The 16,192-nt window shown below is 47.6% G+C and overlaps 1 pseudogene; it reads right to left on the bottom strand.

The window, feature by feature from the left end:
* Nucleotides 1-1,594: 1,594 nt before the first annotated feature.
* Nucleotides 1,595-2,528, bottom strand: LOC148119945 (small ribosomal subunit protein uS5 pseudogene; annotated as a pseudogene).
* Nucleotides 2,529-16,192: the final 13,664 nt, after the last annotated feature.

Genomic DNA, 16,192 nt, shown 5'->3' with positions numbered 1-16,192 from the left:
ATTGCATTTGTTTAATTCTGTGAAGTTGTGATTCCTCGCCTGTCTAAAACACCCTGATGATCTAATAAAGAGCCGAAAGACCAATAGTGAAAGCTTTAATGCACTGGTCAGTTTCTCCTGAAGGTACACTCTGGCTTCTCTCTAAGACATTTTGAGAATTGTACCCTTGGAATTTGCCAACTTTCTAGGTTTCATTATTAGTCTTTTCTACATTTCCAATTAATTGTTTAGTTCTTAACTGTAGTTTATTTTTGTTTGGGGGAACTACAGCAGAAGAAATATCCTTCCTAGAATCACAAGTCCACAAGTCTTGGTATGGTCTTTTAACCATTAATCTTTCAACACTTCTTTTTCTTTACTTTTAAAATTTCAATTCTATGTCCAGATGTTTTGTCTGGATATATGTCTGTGCACCCTGTGTGCAATGCCAGAAGAGGACATCAGGTTTGCTAGTATGAGAGTTACAAACACCTGTGAGCTGCACCACGTAGGCACTGGGACTAGATCCTGGGTCCTCTAGAAGAGCAGCCTTTGCTCCTAAATGAGGAGCCATCTCTCCAACACCTAGTTTTTTATTTCTATTTGTGATGTGTCCGAGGGTGGCTTGAATATATTGTGGGTTCATTAATTCCATCCATCCCTGAAAGCCTTTAAGCATGGACTCACCAATAGCTCTCCTTCCCTTGTGGTCTTTCTGGAGCTCTGAGGAAGCTGTTAACACTTCGGAATCTCTAACTCATCCCTCCGAGTCTTGTGTGAATTATTTTTCCTTTCCTGACTTCTGTATAAGCAGTCTATGCACGTTCCTCAGGTCCACACACTGGTTTATTAGTCTGTTCTTCAGTATGTTTTCTCATGTTATGAGATTTCAATTCAATAATTGAAATTTTTATTTATAAAACTTCTCTTTAGATATTTAAAAAGTATGCTTCTTCATTTATACTCCTTTTTACTTCCCAAATTGGTGATCTTATCTGTTTTCTGTAATCCTTCACATTTGGCTTTTAGAGTTATACATCTTACATTGTGAAGGGTTGGTGTTTCTGTGGTCCTAGTCTGTTCTCTGTGTCCACCAGTACTGATTTCTGGGAGCTCTTTATGAGTGCATTTTCATCGACATTATTTTGTGAGAACTTGGTAGCATTTGCTGCTGACAAGAGCAATGGACCAAATGGAAGCATTCTTGTATCCTATAGGACAGGCTGGGTCCTGTAGCCTTCCAAGTGTTTCAGGAGAGTGTGTTCTCTTGGGCACCTTGTCCTTTCATGTATTTTTCCATCCCCCTCCTTGACACTCAGGTCATAAGGCTATTCTTGGTTGGGAGTTTTGAAGACACCACTGTTCCTTCCAGCCTGATGTTGACATGGAAAACAGAGTCCTAAGCTAGAGTTTGCATTTCCTGCTGGGTGAGGGCTCTCAGAGTGTCAGAGTGTCTAGGGTGCTTTCTTGTCAAGAGTGGACATTTCCTCTCATCTTCCTTCTCTGTCTGGAACTGGACTGCAAAGATTCAAAGAGACACTGATTTCTTCCCCTCCCCATCTTCTCTTCTGCCTTTGTTTTCTCTCTTTCTTTCTTTTTTTTTTTAACAGACTTGATTCACTTTTATTTTTCTTGTATAAAAACCCTTATGTGGTGGCCACAGCTGGAGCCTGGGTCCTCTGAACAGAGACTCTGGTGTGGGTTTTCACTAGGTGGTCAGTGAATTCCTGATAAGGAGACTTGGTGAACACAGTCTCTTTCCAGAGGTCGGGGGTCAGGTAGCTGTAGGTCTTAGAGATGGCATCAAAGGTGGCCTTGGCAAAGTTGCCCAGGGTGGCAGTGCAGCCCCTGGCTGATGTGTAGCAGTCATCAATGCCAGCCATCATCAGTAGCTTCTTGGGCACAGGAGCAGAGACTATGCCAGTGCCTCTGGGGGCAGGAATGAGACGCACCAGCACAGAACCACAACGGCCTGTCACTTTGCAAGGCACAGTGTGGGGCTTGCCAATCTTGTTCCCCCAGTAGCCTCTCCGCACAGGGACAATGGAAAGCTTGGCCAAGATGATGGCCCCTCGGATGGCAGTGGCTACCTCCTTGGAGCATTTAACACCGAGACCTACGTGACCATTGTAGTCCCCAATAGCGACGAAAGCCTTGAACCTGGTCCGCTGGCCTGCCCTAGTCTGCTTCTGCACGGGCATGATCTTCAGAACCTCATCCTTTAGGGATGCTCCCAGGAAAAAGTCAATGATCTCGGACTCCTTAATGGGCAGGGAGAACAGGTAGATCTCCTCCAGGGACTTGATTTTCATGTCCTTAACCAGGCGGCCCAGCTTGGTGACGGGAATCCACTCCTTGTCTTCAGCTTTACCTCTGCGAGCCCCGCGGCCTCGGCCACGGCCACGGCCTCGACCACGGCCGCGGCCCCTCAGACCGCTACCGAATCCTCCGCGGAAGCCGCCACGGCCTCCTAATCCTGGGCCCCCGGGGCCTCCGGGCCCTCCTGCTGCACCGGCGTCATCCGCCATTGGTGTCTTCCAGAAGAAGAAGAAGCTCTCTCTTTCTTTTTGATCTCATTCCTAAGACATGGTCCTAGGCTCTGAGGCCATGAGTGCTCAGAGTCCTCTCATGAGGAAAGGGTTGGAGGAGGACGGAGGATCTGGAGGAGGTTCCTGTTGCTGGAAGGAAATCAATCTAGAGGAAGAGCTACTTCTGGCTTGAGTTTCAGAGAGAGGAGAGAGCTCCGTAGGGTAAGAGTCTACAAACACAAGCAGGCTATGTCTCAGGTGTTGTCACTTGATGGACCAGCCTCAGGATAGCTGTGCTCTGAGATACAACACGGGCTTTCTAGACTTTTCCACTTGCCCAAGGCACAGTGTGTCCTGATAGGTTGCGTCACACAGCATGGGACTTTCAAGGGAAGTGGCTCTTGGAAAACAGAGGAATCTTGCAAAGACAAAGTTTTGCTGAAAGGGATATACCACATTTTCTGATTTGCTTGTGGTTTTTAAAGGAGGCAGTAGTACACACTTTGAAAATCTGCTCCGTAGAGAAGGTGGAGCCATGAGGGGATGTGACAACAGTTGGGGTTTGTCACCGCGAGAGCAGCTGGTGTGCTGTGCAGGGCTCATGTGCGTAGAGGGCAGAACACATCGCTTTCTAACCATTTCTGCAAATTCTGAGCCGTTGCAGCAGACAGAGGGCGACAGGGCAGGTTTCACAATTCACCCACGCGCTTCTGGACCCCCGAAGTGGCACCTTTTCATGACTGGGAGTCTAGTGTCACACTTCGGTGAGGGGTTTGATTGCACCACAGGGTCGTGACTATGTATATGTTAATACTACGGGGTCAGGGGATGAGAATGTTGCACTCTGAATATTTCCACTCAGCTTGGGTTTAATTTTCTAGTCAGGCCTTAAGAAAAGAAGAAATCCCAGAGTGACTTTGATTCACCCTTGCAGCCCACAGACTTTTATTTAATGCTCTGCCAGGTGTGGAACTGGCTTTCCAGGGAGAGCCCTGTGGGGCTAAAGGGTAGTGTGGGTAGCCTTCAGCTTCTCCCACATGGTCCCTGTCCCTGAGAAACATGTGACAAGTGGTCAGATATCCCTAACCGCTGATTCTGGCAGGTGTACTGCCAAAACTCACCGACCACTGCGTATGATAATGTGTGCTTTCCAGCTGGGACAGGTACAGGTTTTGGACAAGTGGTTTAAAGCCCCATTGCTTGCTCTTTTCACATGGGCCATCTGCAGAGGCCCTGTTGGAGACCTCTGGCTTCCTGGACTGAACTTAGATAATCTGTGCAGCCCTTGGAGGGTGTCTGTTTATATGAAGAAAGCCAACGGGAGCTTAACAGTGGCTTAAACCTTGATTTAAGAACCCTTGTCATGAAGAGGTGCCTGCCAGAGCTCTTACAGATGGAGTGAGAAGCCAAGTGGGGCTTGCCCCGGGATGGTTAGGATCAGAAAACAGTTGAGTGGCTGAAGCCAGGAGGATTTGCACTGGGGACTGCTGAAGGACGGGTAGGAATGTTAATCTTTTTTGCCTGTCTTTCAAATTTTTCACGATGAGCAATTTTAAAGGTCGGTCCAGAGGAAAGAGTCTCACCGAATAAGTTCACGTACGACTTAGAAACACCTTGCCTTCTAATTTGTGTCTCATCTCATTCTTTCTGAGTTTCAGTCCACTGGGGAGAGCTGATAAACAGTAGGTCTCAAGATGCACCATTGTCGTGTGATTCCAAACAGAATAGGCTAGCATCCTAGGCAGGCAGTGCAGGGCAGTGCAAGGAGACACTTCGGGATGGAGAGGGTTCTCTCCAAAGACACCCCAGCCCAGTGACTCTCCAACACCACACTGCGCCAGCAGGACCAGCGTCCACCAGGCTGAGTTCTGTGCTAAGATCCTGAGGCCTGTTCTGACAGCAGGGCCACATACCCATGACACTAGCTTACGATGGGTTTGAGCTTTAGGAGTGCATTCTTTGAATTCTGTCTTTCTCATAATATTCTGATTGTTCCAGACCCTTTTTCCATTCAAATAAATGAACAGCTTGGCTTACCTATTTCCACAAGAGCGTGTAGACGTTTTGGGGGTGACTGCATTGAGCTATAGCAATTGGTGGAAAACTGACATATAAACATTATTAAATATTTTAATCTGTGGGTGTAAATTGTCTCTCCATTTATTTAGCTCTACGTTTGCCATGTAAAGCTGTGGTAGGCCTAGCTCTCTCATGCTTTCACAATTATCAGAGAACAAATGTTGCATGTTTTGCTACATTTAATAAAAAGCATTTTATTTTTTAATATTTTTTAGACTGGATCTCACCATGTAGCCCTGACTGGACTGGAACTCAGGATGCAGATGAAGCTGGCCTCAAATCTCACAAAGATCTGCCTGCTTCTGCCTCCGAGTGCTGAGACTGAAGGCATTTGCTCACCATGCCAGGGCACTCTGTTCTTCCAGGGGTTGTTTTTATTTTATTTGTTTTGTTGTTGATGATTCTTTGGGAATTTCACATCATGTACTCCGATCACACTCATCTCCCAGGCCCTCCATATCTGCCCCTCCCTCTCGTAGTGCCCACCACAAAGGAAAACTAAAAAAAGAATAAAAATAAGATAAAAATAAACAGTAATGATAAAAAAGAAAAACACTTGACTCCTCCATCTTTTCCACTTCTCCATCACCTCTTCATTGACCCCAGTGGCACTGGGAGCTGCTGTGTGTCATGCTGTAGACCCCTTTGTCCAAACAGCTTTACTTGCAAATGTTTGTCATGTAATAAGTTGTTGGTCAGGTTCAAGGTCTCTGGATTTGGCACACCATCAATACTGGACCCTCATCGACACTCCTCTCTATTGCTCTATTACTCCACTGTTGCTCTGAGTCATGGAGATCCTGCTGCTATGGCTCCACACGACCAGTCCCTTCACATACTCCAGCAGGTCATAGATGGGGTAGATATTGGGGTGTGCCTACTCCAAGCCCTGGATGTGTGCCTGGGTGATAGCTGAGTTGGTCAGCCCAGGCCGCAGTGATCATTCCTCTCAGGTGGGAGCAGAGTCAGCTCTCCCAGGCCCTTGGTGAGTTGGGGCTGTTTCTAATGAAATTATTTTCATCACTGGATGTTTAGTTTGCTTGTTGATAGTATACGGAATGCAGTGGATTTTGCATCCTGTAATCCTGTGTATTGGGTTGAGTAGACTTTTCCTTTTATCAATTCCTTAGGGTTTTGCTGGTAGGTAGACTGGGTTGATTGCTAAGTTTTCTTTCATGATCCATGGCTCTGACCATTTTCTTTGTTCCCTTCTCTCTTTCTAGAAGCCCAGAACTTCCAGCACAGTGTGGGAGGGAGGATAGGAACAGACTTCTTGCTTTATTATCTCAAGGGGAGGCATTCAGCCTGTTACCATCACTTCTTATGTCAACTGCTGTCCGCAGACTGAGAACACCCGCTTCTCCCCAGTCTTTGTTGAGAGATTTGTAAAGATCACAAGCAGATGTAGAGCTTCAGCATTCTCTCCCCACATTTTCTACAGATTGATTGATTTCCAGACGTTAGACTGAACTTGCATTGTCTTGCAGTTGGCCATTACTTCTAATATTGTTTCATGGCACTAGAACGTGGGTGTCAGGTTGACACTTGCTTCATAGAGTGAGCTCAGAAGTGTCAACCCTTTTCCCAAAAGGGTTATGTAGGATGGGTGCTATCTCTTCTGAACCCATCCGGCCCCTGAGCTTTTCTCTGTGCATAGACTTTTAGTCACAGTTACATTTGTTTGCTTGCTATAGGCTGTTTAGGCTTTCTATTTCTTTTCGAGTCACTTCTGATCATTCGCTTCCTTTTAGCTTTATTTTGGGTTACGGTTGGTGGCGATGTCCCATTTCCTCGTGACTCCTGTCTTCTTTTCCTGTCTCCTTTGCATCCAATCTCTTTCCTTGATCAGTCTATTGCAGGGCCTCCCACAGGTTCTGTAGTGTTGGTGTTTTGCACCGGATGATTCTTTGCTTCCTAGGCTGCCCTGTGTAGATTGGGTCTGCTTTGCAGGTGGACTTCTGGGTGGGATGCATTTACAGCTGTGAACGGCAAGGCGAGGAAACAGAGGGAGAGGGAGGAGGGGAGCTAGAGTGGAGGCAGACTGAGCATCCTAGCGTCTGGGCCAGGGCTCCTCAGGGACATGGCTTTCCAAATCACCCCCAGCTGCTGCTCACACCGGCTTTCCAGCCCTGCTCAGCTCTGCTGGGGTTTTGTGCCCTGGAGGCAGTACCAGCCTCCTCCTGCCTCAGACAGCACATCAAGTTTGCTTCTGGAGATAGTTCCTTATCTGACAGAGATGGAGGACCAGTTATGATGGACATACTGTGTACTTGCCAAGCCTGGGGGTCCTCAGAGACCCCCGTAGCAGCATCTTCAACACTGGCACAGGCAGCTTGCTCTCATAGAGTGGTGAAACCATCTTCCCAGGACCCTTCCAAAGATGTGAGGATCTGCTGGGTTCAGACAACTTTGTTTTCTTTCTTATCTACACCTGTAGCTGTGTGTGTGGCTGAGGCTGCATCTCAGCTGGAAAATTAACACTTGAATCCTAAATAATAATAATTACTGTTTCTGGTTATTTTGAATCCACTGACAAAGACCTTTACAGAATAATTGCACTGATCAATCCCACGGAGATGCAGAGGAAGATCCCTGAGTTGGTGTGTGATGAGAACATTAGTGGGAATCCTGCTTCGGTATTCTGTGTGGTTGAGTGTAATTGCGAGGAACATATTGTGTTAAAATGCCTGACGTAGTGTCTTGGAATAACACACGGCTCCCATCAAGAAGCAGATGTTTCTTACTCCCCTAGAATAAAGCATCATAATTTAACCACGCCCACCAGCCCAGCGGAGCAGGAGCGAAGGCCTGTGTGCATGTCTCAGATCTGTAATTGCAAGCCTGGAATCTCAGTGGGGGAAGGTGGCCTTAAAAAGCAACAACCTAGAGACTATCAGAGCAGGGGTCCTGGGTGGACTCCTTCCCCAGAAACGGAGACATGGTTTACAAACACACATGAGATGACTGTGGCCCCTGGATGTCAAATTTCCCATTCCGGCAACAAGGTGAAGAGAACAGCCTCGTTTGGGGAAGTCTGCCATAAAATATGGATCATTCCTTTCTGCTCATTAGAAGCTTTTTACAATATTCCTTTTAAAACCCAAAGTACAAATTTTCCATATTGCATCCTCCTTAAACCGATCCCTCCAGCACCTCTCATCATCTCTGCAAGTTTATGAAAACATCACCCTTATTTGATTCCATCAAAGACTCCAGGAAAACCCCTTCTCCCCAGTGGGGACAGAAGGATGTGCCTCTCCGATGTAATGAGAGAAGAGGCCGCTAGATGGAGACCTCTCTCCATAGCCCTGTAGTCGGTGAGGCCCGGGCTGTGGTCCCATGTTGGGGAGGTGAGTGAAGGCAAGCTTTGTCTTCCCAAGTTCCCAGAACCTACCACACCTGCAGCTGTGGCCCTGGGGTGGCATTTTAGGGAGTGTGTGAAGCATAGTATTTATTTGATTACAAACCTCTCACACTGGACTGATTTTGTATATATTTTTTTGAATGTGTGCTAGAAAGAATCATATTTAGCTAGTGATGCTACTTATTTTACTGAGGGTGAGACTAAATTTCTTTTAAGAAAACACTGTTAAGCACTAATGTGCTGTAGGTTGGTTGTGATACCGAACACCTTTAATCCCTGCACTCGGGAGGCAGAGGCAAGGGAATCTCTGTGTGTTTGAGGACAGCTGGTCTACGTAGTGAGTTCCGGGCAGGCACAGTTACACGGTGAGACACTGTCTTGAACAACAACAAACAAATGTAAGGGAAATGAGAGTGATGGGTAGCTTTGCTGCTGCGTGAGTGGCCATGCTGCAGTGGTGGAGGCTGCAGGTCCTGGTGATGGGTAATGCGGCAGGGGCAGCAGAAGCCTCTTAACTCAGTGCGGTGGCAATTCCGTCTCTGGAAATGGGTAGAAGCTAGTGTCTAATGTGGTATTTGAGAATCCTTCACCGCCCAGGGGCCGATAATTCCACCTCGTTTGCTGTTCTCTCAGACCTCTGAAGCAGGCGGCCTTTGATTTACTTCGTGCCATCAGATAAGCGAAGGGAAGGTCCGCCCCGGGATGATATGGAGATTCATCATGCAGCTAATGCAATCAGGAAGCGGCTCTTTATGGAATTAGGGACCCATCCTTGGGAGCTAGGAGTTATGGGTGTCACTGGGGGCTCAGTAGGAGCAGAGCGGGGGTGGTGCAGGATCTGTGGGCTACACAGTCATCCTTGAGGCTTAGCTAGATTCTCCAAAACTTGACAGCCAGGTTAGTAAATCTCTTGGGGTTCCCCAGTTTCACTCCACGTCAGGACTAGGAGGAGCAGGGAGGCCTCTTTTTGACCCCAACTGCCTCCCCTTTGCCATGGAAAGGTGTGTGTGTATGTATGCATGCATGTGAGTGTGCATGTGTGAGCTCCCAAGGCTCTTGGGTTGTTCGATTTTAGCGACGAGAGGTCATATTATTCTACTAGTTCTCATTTTCTCCTGGAAGAAACAGACAGTCTGAACAGTCAATATGACTACTTACCAAAGAGGTTACCAAAAGTCGTCAGCTTTGGGTCATCTCCAGATTTTCTCTGAGTTGGTTACCCTGTCTCAGAATTATTCCGCCCTTGCTCACGCACATCTGCGTGTGGCTGCCTTCAGGCAGGGCGGCCACCCGCTTTCTCTGGGAGAAGCAGAGATGGAAGGGATGTGGGTCGGCTGGGACTCCTCAGCACAGTTGCAGGTTCTGGGGTAGGAGTTCTGACGCTGCGCTCGTGTGTATGTGGACAGCCACGTCATTGCACAGTGCCATTTCATAGAGGGTCTGTCCTATTATTAAGCATCTGCCCACAGTGCTTGGGGGCGAATAGAAAAGACATTTTAGAAACATTTACTGAGGTACCGAGTCGATGGATAAGCAAGCACTGGTCTCGGTGCGTCTTATCTTAGGCACCACACAAGCCACAGCCTTCAGGGAGCTGGTGGGACATGGCTGTCACTCCCTTACTCCAGACACCCGTCCTGATGCACTGATGGGCATTCTCGGGTCTGCATTCTTAACTGTCACCACACTGGGGCACAATTGTGTCTTCAACTATTGCTCGGGCAGCGTGGAGTTTATTTCTCTGTTTACCACATCCTCCAAACGAGACCTGTGCCTCCCTACTTAGTGAAGAGGATGGATTTTGAGAGCGGGTGCCTTCATGTTCCCAAAATATCAGTGGACAGTTTCAGAGAAGGGAAGGAGCCCAAGGTTGAATGGAAGTTAGACAGACCTGACTTGTCCTAACAGGGCCACAGGAGAGTGGAAAGGAAGGGGCTTTAGATGGTGGAGAAAGGGGAGGGGTCACCGCAGGAGAAGTCTGACAGAGCTCAGCCTTGGAATGTGGGTCAGGGTTTTACACATCCACTTCCTCCCCGACCTGCCTGCCTCTCTCCCTTTGTTTTTCCTTCCCTCCATTCCATTTTTCTCTTAAGACCTGGAGTATTCATCAGCAGAAACCTCATTTAGAGGTATCTATAGTTACAACTGTGAAAAATATTTATTACAGATACACCTCAACTAAATAAATATAAGAATTTGCAAAACGGCTTAAGGAAAGATAAAATCGTTTACTAAGATACAGTGCAGACTGAGGACAGACCCAAAGAAATGAAGCCTGGGGTTTATGGAGTTGTCTACTCTCCTGTTCACAGTAGCCACGGTGCAACCAAACACTGTTGACCGACGGTTGAGTGGGCAAACACACAATGCAGAATAGCATTCCTCCCTACAAAGGAAAGACACGAGACACAGGCAACACACGGTTGAGCCTTGAGAGCATTGTGACAAGCCTGACCAAAAAAAGGCACACATATGTGATTTCCCCGAGCTCATAGATAGAGTGGCATGGTGGCTGCTGAGGGGTCCAGGGAGCCAGAGGATAATGGGGACAGAGTTTCTTCTATACACAACAGGAAGAGTTCTATGGGCGACGGTAATGGTGACATAGTCATGTAGATGTACACCCACTGCTGAACTGTGTGCCTAGAGCTAGTTAGGGTGGAAAACCGGACAGCCTATATATTTTAGCATAGTTTTCAAAACAACCGAAGGTTAATCTTTCCATTCCAGGAAAGGCTAGCCCTTCGTGACTTGGTTTTAGAATTCTGAGTGTTCCACTCTAGCTAAATATTATTATTATTATTGCCAAAAGAACCCCCATTCCTCTTAAAAAATGTCTTAGGCTTTCTTCCAGATGTCTTCAGAGCAGGTACTTATTGAGCTGGAATATTCTGACCCTTCTGAGTTTTTGGAGGAGTCACAGACTTCTGGACTGTAGCCTTCTGGGCAGGGACCTTTTTGCTGTTCCCATTGCCCTTATCACTTGATAGTCTAGCAGTGGGAGCAGCAGCAGCCGCCACAGTTGCTATAGCCAATTGTTATTATCACCATAGGGCAACTGACACTTTTTTGTTTCGGGGAGGGGGAAGGTGTTCAGGAGAAGCTTTCAGCATTGCCTCTTTTTGGTATTTCTTAACTTTATTTTTGATTATTCTGTTCATCAGTTTCTTTTCTTCCATGACTTTGAAACAATCAAAATCTGTGGTCTTGACTTCCTTTTCCTTGTGTCAACATTTTTGGTCCTTCTTGGGGTTGTCCATTTTGCACTGATATTTGCTTCCTCCCATGCTTGCCCTACGTGCTTCTGAGAGATGGAGGGCGTTGTGTGTGGACTTGGAGATGAAGTCAGTGAGTGGCAAGCATTTGGAAGGGATGGCCTGTTCCCGTATACCATCAAAGCCATGTTCTGACCCACAACACTTACAGTCATGGCCAGTTTTCCAGCAGGAGGCCCATAGGAGACATAGGCCACTGAACCAAACTCAACAAAGACCCTGAATGCCCTATCAGTGATGAGAAGGATTGATTTACTTCTGGTTGAGACAGGGTCTCACTCTGTAGCCCAGGCTACCCTGAAACGTTACTAGACAGCTCAGGTTTGCCTTGATCTCTCAATAATCCTCTTGCCTTCACAAAGATCAGCACCAGCCACTGTACCCCCATCTCTGGCTGTTTTCCAAGTGATAAAATCCTGGGGGTTAGAGAATAAGGCAGAAAGATTGTCCGTAAGCTCTGCTCCCTCTGGAGGGGTCTCAATTGCCTGTGTGACTGTTGGATGGTCAGGCATTCAGATAGTCCCCTGAACATGGACTCTAAGCCCCTACTACTCTGTACACCCTGGAACAGGGAGCAGGGGCTGAACATGCAGAGTGAGCGGCTCATTTTTCTTAAACTAAATTAAAAGCTTTAAAAAAAAAAACCGCACGGCAAACTTCTTGAGAAACAGAACTACTTAGAAGTTTTAGCTGAAGAGCTAATGGTTATAAACAGATTTAAGTGGGCTTGATGGTTCATGTCCGTAATCTCAGTACTTGGGACGCAGGGGCGCCAGGGCTACATTGTGATGCTTTTTCTCAAGAACACCCAAACCTAAACTTTTAAGCCAAAATTTTCGACACAGTGGCAGAGTTTGCACTGTAAGGACGACGGAGAAGGACAGAACTGGTGGAACCGAATCAATAGAACCCTTCCAGTTTACCACAAAGACTGGCATGCAAAACCTTGGCTTGCACCTCTGGAAGACACCTGCCTGCCTTTCCCGGGCAGGTGTTGTTTCTTTCTGAAGCTGGTTCCCAGACATCTCATGAGAACCCCACTGCCCAAGAATTTTAGAACCTTTAAAGCCTTGGGTGACTCAAAGGGTTGGCTGCGAGCCTGGCTGTATCGCACTACTTCTCTAGGGCTGCCACAGAACCCAGTTCACTTGGACTCTGTAGGGTCAGGTAGGGAGCCCTCCCCTGGGGTCTTCAATACATCAGTCGGAGGCCATCACCACTGTGTGAGATGCTCTGCCCAGGCTCAGCCTACAGGGCCCAAGAGGACCGCAACTCTTCCCATGGGTGCTTAGAGCCTTCCCAGAGCGATGCACCTCCTCCAGTGGAAACCGGCTCCTGGCGCCTGTTCCGCTGTCGCCCACAGGATGGCAGCCCGAGCGCTGGAGGAGAAATAGAGAGAGTCGGTTAATTTCACAGAAAATTAGAGCCAGTAGCGCTGTTTCCAATTGGAAAACAGAAGTCTGAGGTTGTCTCTAGAGACGACTTGTCTTCACCACCCCGACTGCCACAGGAAAAGAAAGTGTGGCTGACAGCGGGCGGCCCCAGGGTTGGCGTGTCAACGTTCTGCGTCTGTAGGACCCTGCCTTGGGAGCCTGGACCGCATTGTCCAAATTCACATCTAGGAGGCAGTGCCCTTCCCGAAGATGTCTCTGGCATTCTGCCTCAGCTCCTCACTGCTGTCTCCTGTCCCGGTGAAGTCTGACCGTCCCAGCTCCCGTTGGCTGAGGCTGTGGACCAGGGGCTCTTTCTTCTGTGCGGCACAAGTCTGGGACAAGCTCCAGTCTCTGCTGGCTATTCTGTTCCTAAAGAGGAACAATGGACCACATCCTCTTGTCCACAATGGTGGTGCTTTAACCCCAGCCTCCGGCATTTTAAAGACCAAGAATGGTACTCACAGCCCCAGGGCATTGAAAGCAGGGCCCTCCAGGGATTCAGTGCACACCACCCAGTGTCTGAGTCTCTTCCAGTGGTGGCTGGGGACAGGGAACAGAGTCAGCTTTGTTAAGAGCACTGCTTTTGTAGGCCAGGAGTGCATGGGAGCACCGTCCAGTGTCCTGTCCCCAGCAGGAATTAAACCTGTTGAATCTCAACTGATCAAAGAAAGACATCCTGGTGATTTCTGAGGTGGTGGCAGGCTTTAATGACTGTGTGTTGGTGCCACATTCTTAACTATACATAGCTCGGGACTCTGCCTATTGTAGAACTGATGAGCTCGATCTTTTTGGCTGTGGAATTTGTCTTTGGAACTATCAGGGTTCATGTTGGTACATCTAGGCTCCAGGCTGCGAGACTAATTGAGTGCCTAACCGGGTGGGTCCAGCGACATCCATTGACTTTAAAAGCCCTAGGCACAGGCAGTGGAGTACTCCAAGCTTGCTGTTGGCCGTGGAGTACTGATTCTCAGTGGGTATCCTTTGTCTGCGCTGGGGACAGGAGGGGCACCTTCTTCAGAATGAGGCACCAGAGATACTTGACTGTCTAGAGGCAGCTCTGCTGGTCAGAGAGGAAATGTCCCTGCTATAGGAGGGGAGGGCAAATGGATCCCTGTGTGTGTCTCTGTCTTCTGACCCTGACACCATTGGAGACTCAGGAAATCTGTCCTCTCTGGGAGAGGAAGTGGTCACACAGGCAATGGCTTTAGATCACAGTGGTTCCTCTTCCCTTCGTGGGGCCGCCTTCTAACCCTACAAAGCAGAAGAGGCCATTTCTTTTTTAAAAAAATTTATATATTTTACATCCCGGTCATAGCTTCTGTCCCTCTTCCCCTCCCAGCCCCCACCCCTTTTGTTCCCACCCCCAGTACACTTGCCCTCTGGTACTGTTCAGGAAAGGGCAGGTCCCCCATGAGTAACACCTAAACATGGCACATCAAGCTGCAGTGAGACTAAGCACCTCCCCATGGACTGAGGCTGGGCAAGGAGACTGAACAGCAGGAGTAGGATTCTAAAAGCCAGTAAAAGAGTCAGAGACAGCCCCTGTTCCCACCATTAGGAGTCTCATAAGAGGACCAAGCTACACAACTGTAATGTATATGCAGAGGGCCTAGGTCAGTCCCGTGTAGGCTCCCTGGTTGCCAGTTCAGTCTCTGTTTGCCCCTATGAGTTAGCCCCAGGTTAGTTGATTCTGTGGATTTCCTTGTGGTGTCCTTGATCCCTCTGGCTCCCCCAGTCCTCCCCCCGCACCTTCTGCAGGGTTCCCCAAGCTCTGCCTAATATTTGGCTACGTCTGTTTCCATCAGATGCTGGGTGAAGCCTCTCTGGTGACAGTTGGGCTAGGCACCAGTCTATGAGTATAACAGAATATCATTAGGCAGCATTACATTGACATTTTTTTCCTTCCAGTCATGTTTGGTTCTACCCTAGGTCTCTGGATCATCCAGTCTCTGGGTCCTGGTACTCCAGACAGTGTCAGTGGTGAGCTTACTCTCCTGACATGGGTTCTAGGCTAGATCAGTCATTGGTTGGTCACTCCCTCAAGCTCTAGCAAATCTTCACATCCCAGAGCACATCCCAAAGGCAGTACATCCCATAGGCAGTACATCCCATAGGCAGGGCAGACTGTAGGTTGAAGGTCATGTGACTGGGCCGGCATCCCAATCTGTCTACTGGAAGTTTTTCCTAGTAACAGAAGAAGGTCAGTTCAGGCTTTGGATCTGCTATTGCTGTTGCTTGGCTGGGCTCATCCTTGTAGATTCCTGGGAGAGTCTCCTGCACCAGGTTTTTACCTGCCCCTGAAATACCTGCCCACCCCCCACTCTCCAGTCATCTCTTCCGGTACTCTCCCCTTCCAACCTCCACCCACCCTGATTGCTCCTGTTTTCATTTCCACCTGTCTGCAATCCACTCAAGAAATCTCTTCCATTTCCCCTTCCCAGGGAGATCCAGGTGCCCCCCCCGACCCCTCGTTACCTAGTTTCTCTGGGTTGTGGATTGTAGCATAGTTCTCCCTTAATTTAAAACTAATGTCCACGTATGCGTGGTACAAGCCATGTTTGTCTTTCTCAGTCTGGGTTACCTCACTCAGGATGATTTTTTTTCTAATTACATTCATTTACCTTCAAATTCCCCAGTGTCCGTGTTTTTAACAGCTGAATAATACTTTTAATTGTGTAAATGAACCACATTTTCTTTATCCATTTCTCAGTTGAGGGACATTTAGGTTGTTTTCAGGCTCAGGCTATCACAAATAACATTGCTATAAACATAGTTGAGCATGTGTCCTTATGGTATGATTGAGCATCCTTTGGGTATAGGCCCAAGAGTTGTATAGCTGGGTCTTGAGGTAGATAGATTCCCAGTTTTCTGAGAAATCGCCACACTGACTTCCAAAGTGACTGGACAAGCTTGCACTCCAACCAGCAATGGAGGAGCGCTCCCCTTGCTCCACATCCTCTCTAGCATGAGCTGCCACTTGTGCTTTAGATCTTGGCCATTTTGACAGGTGTAAGGTGGAATCTCAGTCATCTTTGCATTTCCCTGATGACTAAGGATACTGAACATCTCCTGAAATATTTTTCGGCCTTTTGAGATTCTTCTGTTTAGATCTGTACCACATTTTTATATTGGATTATTGGTTTGTTGATGTCTAGTTTCTTGAGTTCTTTACATATTTTGGAAATCAGCCGTCTGTTGGATGCAGGATTGGTGAAGATCTTTTCCTGAAAGATCTTCTGACTTTTCTGAAGGGGATTCTCCTGTTTTGTCCTATTGATGTCATCCTTGCCTTACAGAAACTTTTCAGTTTCATGAGGTCCCATTTATTAAGTGTTGGTCTTAGTGTCTGCACCATTGGAGCCCTGTTCAGGAAGTTGTCTCCTGTGCCAATGTGTTCAAAGCAATTCCCCACAGTCTCTTCTGTCAGGTTCAGTGTATCTGGGTTTATGTTGAGGTCTTTGATTCACTTGGACTTCAGTTTCGTGCAGGATGATAGATACACATCTATTTGCATCAGAAGAGACCATTTCTAAA

The sequence above is a fragment of the Myodes glareolus genome, chromosome 13, assembly GCF_982192425.1.
Source record: "Myodes glareolus chromosome 13, mMyoGla1.1, whole genome shotgun sequence".
Classification (NCBI taxonomy): Eukaryota; Metazoa; Chordata; class Mammalia; order Rodentia; family Cricetidae; genus Myodes; species Myodes glareolus.
This window is presented reverse-complemented; position numbering and strand designations above follow the sequence as displayed.